Source organism: Molossus molossus, unplaced genomic scaffold (genome assembly GCF_014108415.1).
Source record: "Molossus molossus isolate mMolMol1 unplaced genomic scaffold, mMolMol1.p scaffold_m16_p_3, whole genome shotgun sequence".
In the NCBI taxonomy this organism is placed as follows: Eukaryota; Metazoa; Chordata; class Mammalia; order Chiroptera; family Molossidae; genus Molossus; species Molossus molossus.
Window position 1 is genome coordinate 131,177,735 of NW_023425366.1, and position 4,364 is coordinate 131,182,098.

Below are 4,364 nucleotides of genomic sequence, written 5' to 3' on the forward strand. Positions count from 1 at the left end.
GGCAGCAGAGTGCAGTGGTGAGCTCACGGCCTGGACATACAACCTGAGTTCAAACACCAGCTCTACCATCTGAGACAAGTGCCTTGGCCTCCCGAGATGCCATTTCTTCATCTACACACAGTACCTCTCACTCCACCTGGTGAAACTGCTGGGGAACCAGTGAGGCAGTGCAAGGGCAACAGACTGAGGCAGTGCCTGACGTGTCATCGCACTCAATGCACGTCAGACACTATGACTGCTATTTTCCCCTGTGACTTTTAAATTTTAGTAATAGTCCATTCTTTAAACTTACCTAAAAACGTATAATTTATCTGAAAAAAAAATCCCTATTGATGACACTGTTTTTTCTCAAATTACAAACAGTGTTGAGTATCCTTGTATAGATACCCTTGTATACCTATTTTCTTAGGATAAATTTCTGGTCAAAATAAGCATGTGTAGATGACATTCTGACAAATATTGCTAGCTCCTAAAGGAATGTACCAATTTATGCTTACCAACCAAAACTGTGTGAGACTGACACAGCGGAACTGAGTGAAGCAGGGTTTATATGGTTGCTGAGCAGGCTGTCAGGGCCTGAGAAGGGTGAAGAGGACATCACAGTGGAGATGGCCCGGGACGGGGGCAGACACACAGCACACACATGCGGGAAGCACTGTGGGGCGTCAAACCTGAGCAGCGTGAGGAGGGCAGCACACAGTGGGAAGGGACGAGCAGGGACCTGGCATCAGGTCAGAGATTGTTCAGGGTAAGCAGGCATCCGTGCTGAGGGACAGCAGGATTCAGAGCCTGAGCAGGGCCAGGGTGTCCATGTGAGAAGGCTGAGAGCACAGCCTGTCGCAGTAGTGATGAGGGCATTCACACAGGATAACCCGGTGTAAGGTGCAGAGAGACAGGCCAAGCAGGTGAGGGGCAGTGACAGCAATGGGGGACTAATAAAATATATTGAAGATAATGGGAGTTTCTCAGAGAAGGAAATTATAAACATGAAAAGAGACAAAATCAGAATGAACCCTGTGGAATTGGATTGGAAATATAACTACTGATATGAATTAATGGTACTTAAAATATGTATATATACATATTTAATGTAATATGTATTATACATTTAAAAATTAATCCAATTAAATGTTTTTAAATGACAAAATTTTTTATTGCTTTTTAGAGAGAGAAGAAGGGAGGGAGAAACAGAAACATTGAATAGAGAACACTGGCCACCTCCTGCATGCCCCTCAGGGGGGACTGGGCCCACAACCTGGGCATGGGCCCTGGCCAGGAATTGAACCAGTGACCTCTTGGTGCAGGGTCGACACGGAACCACTGAGCAACACAGGCGGACTCAAACATTATGACAACCTTTATAAATAAAATTGATATCAATTATGTACTTAAGTATAAATATTTAGTGTCATAAACGTGTACATGTGTTTGTGTGTATTTCCCAGCTCTCTTTTGGGAGTATTAACACCCTAACAGCAATGAGCACATATAGCACCCAAATCTTAAGTTTCCAAATGTCATTGGCTGCTGAAAAGAACCTCGCATCCTAGGAGAAGGGGCGCTTCCAGGACTGGGGCGGGGGAAGCCAGAGCCGCCTGGAGGTCTGTGCCAAAGAATGGCGGGGTCTTGTCCACCCCTGTCCACGGTCAAATCTGGGATATTTTCAGCATCAAAGTTTGAAAATGGATTATAATCCATCGAATACAATAGAGAACCATGAGTTCGTACTGAGGGAAAAAATCAGCAGTTTAATGAGAAAGTATTTCCCCACAAAATGAGAGAAAAAGAGTAATTTTAGAAACGTTGAATCAACTAATCAAGGTTAATGTGACCAAACAGGACAGTGAAAACCATGTGCACCTGATGGAACACGAGAGAACAGAGAATCCGTGCTCGTCCTGCGCAGACTGAGCCCGCGTCCAGCAGGGAGCCCGCGTCCAGCAGGGAGCCCGCGGGCAGCAGGGAGCCCGCGTCCAGCAGGGAGCCCGCGGGCAGCAGGGGGCCCCCGTCCAGCAGGGAGCGCGCGTGCAGCAGGGAGCCCGCGGGCAGCAGGGAGCCCGCGTCCAGCAGGGAGCCCGCGTCCAGCAGGGAGCCCGCGTCCAGCAGGGAGCCCGCGGGCAGCAGGGAGACCGCGGGCAGCAGGGAGCCCGCGGGCAGCAGGGAGCCCGCGGGCAGCAGGGAGCCCGCGTCCAGCAGGGAGACCGCGGGCAGCAGGGAGACCGCGGGCAGCAGGGAGACCGCGGGCAGCAGGGAGCCCGCGTCCAGCAGGGAGCCCGCGGGCAGCAGGGAGACCGCGGGCAGCAGGGAGCCCGCGGGCAGCAGGGAGCCCGCGTCCAGCAGGGAGACCGCGGGCAGCAGGGAGACCGCGTCCAGCAGGGAGACCGCGGGCAGCAGGGAGCCCGCGTCCAGCAGGGAGCCCGCGGGCAGCAGGGAGCCCGCGTCCAGCAGGGAGCCCGCGGGCAGCAGGGAGACCGCGGGCAGCAGGGAGCCCGCGGGCAGCAGGGAGACCGCGGGCAGCAGGGAGCCCGCGGGCAGCAGGGAGCCCGCGTCCAGCAGGGAGCCCGCGTCCAGCAGGGAGACCGCGGGCAGCAGGGAGCCCGCGGGCAGCAGGGAGCCCGCGGGCAGCAGGGAGACCGCGTCCAGCAGGGAGCCCGCGTCCAGCAGGGAGCCCGCGGGCAGCAGGGAGACCGCGTCCAGCAGGGAGCCCGCGTCCAGCAGGGAGACCGCGGGCAGCAGGGAGACCGCGTCCAGCAGGGAGCCCGCGTCCAGCAGGGAGCCCGCGGGCAGCAGGGAGCCCGCGTCCAGCAGGGAGCCCGCGGGCAGCAGGGAGACCGCGGGCAGCAGGGAGCCCGCGTCCAGCAGGGAGACCGCGTCCAGCAGGGAGACCGCGGGCAGCAGGGAGACCGCGTCCAGCAGGGAGACCGCGGGCAGCAGGGAGACCGCGTCCAGCAGGGAGCCCGCGTCCAGCAGGGAGCCCGCGGGCAGCAGGGAGCCCGCGTCCAGCAGGGAGCCCGCGGGCAGCAGGGAGCCCGCGTCCAGCAGGGAGACCGCGGGCAGCAGGGAGACCGCGGGCAGCAGGGAGCCCGCGGGCAGCAGGGAGCCCGCGTCCAGCAGGGAGCCCGCGTCCAGCAGGGAGACCGCGGGCAGCAGGGAGACCGCGGGCAGCAGGGAGCCCGCGTCCAGCAGGGCGCCCCCAACCAGCAGGGCGCCCCCAACCAGCAGGGAGCCGGGCAGCAGGGCCCGGCTGTGGGCGCGGCGACCCCGCCGGGCAGGGCCGCGGATGGATGTCCCGTCCCCGCTCCCTCTGTCTCAAAGTCAGTGCAAGCACAGCTCAGGCAGGGCTCAGTAACAAGCAGACAGAAAACCTCACGTGAGGGAGGACCTAGAAAAGCACTGCCGGGACTCTTCCAAAGCAGAAAGGTCACGGGCCTCGAGGACAGGGCCGAGGGCCGGACTGAAGGGGCCGGGACCACAGCACGCGTTCTGCCGCAAAGCCAGACACGCGACCGCGCCCCAGGCCGAGCCGGCCCACCCTCCACCGCCGCTCTGCCGGCCCACGCCGGCCCGCCCACCCTCCACCGCCGCTCTGCCGGCCCACGCGGGCCCGCCCTCCTTCACTCCGCTGCTCTGCCGAGCGCACGGGCACACGCCGCTGTCTCAGCGCTCCCCGGCGCGAGGCCCGCCCGGCCGCCCCGGCCCCGCCCCCGCCCCTTCCCCGGCCCCGCCCCCGCCCCTTCCCCGGCCCCGCCCCCGCCCGGCCTCGCCCCGCCCCCGCCCCCGGCCCCGCCCGGCCTCGCCCCGCCCCTTCCCCGGCCCCGCCCCGCCAGGCCTCGCCCCGCCCCGGCCCCGCCTCGGCCCCGCCCCCGCCCGGCCTCGCCCCGCCCCCGCCCGGCCTCGCCCCGCCCCCGCCCCCGGCCCCGCCCGGCCTCGCCCCGCCCCTTCCCCGGCCCCGCCCCGCCAGGCCTCGCCCCGCCCCGGCCCCGCCTCGGCCCCGCCCCCGCCCGGCCCCGCCCCCGCCCCTTCCCCGGCCCCGCCCCGCCAGGCCTCGCCCCGCCCCGGCCCCGCCTCGGCCCCGCCCCCGCCCGGCCTCGCCCCGCCCCCGGCCCCGGCCCCGCCCGGCCCCGCCCCCGCCCCGCCCCCCGGCCCCACCCCGCCTAACGGTTCTGCGGCAGCTCCGGGGCCCCGCCGCACAGCCGACTGCGGCCCTCCGCTGGGAGACGGAAGGGGGCTCTGCCGGGCAGGCTCCCCACCGAACCCTGCACCCCACGGCCGCGCCGAGACCGCACAGCCGCCGCCCAGACCCGCCTGGACGCGCGCCGCGGGCGTGCTGCGCGGGACCTTTGAACAGACCGGAAGTGGGGACA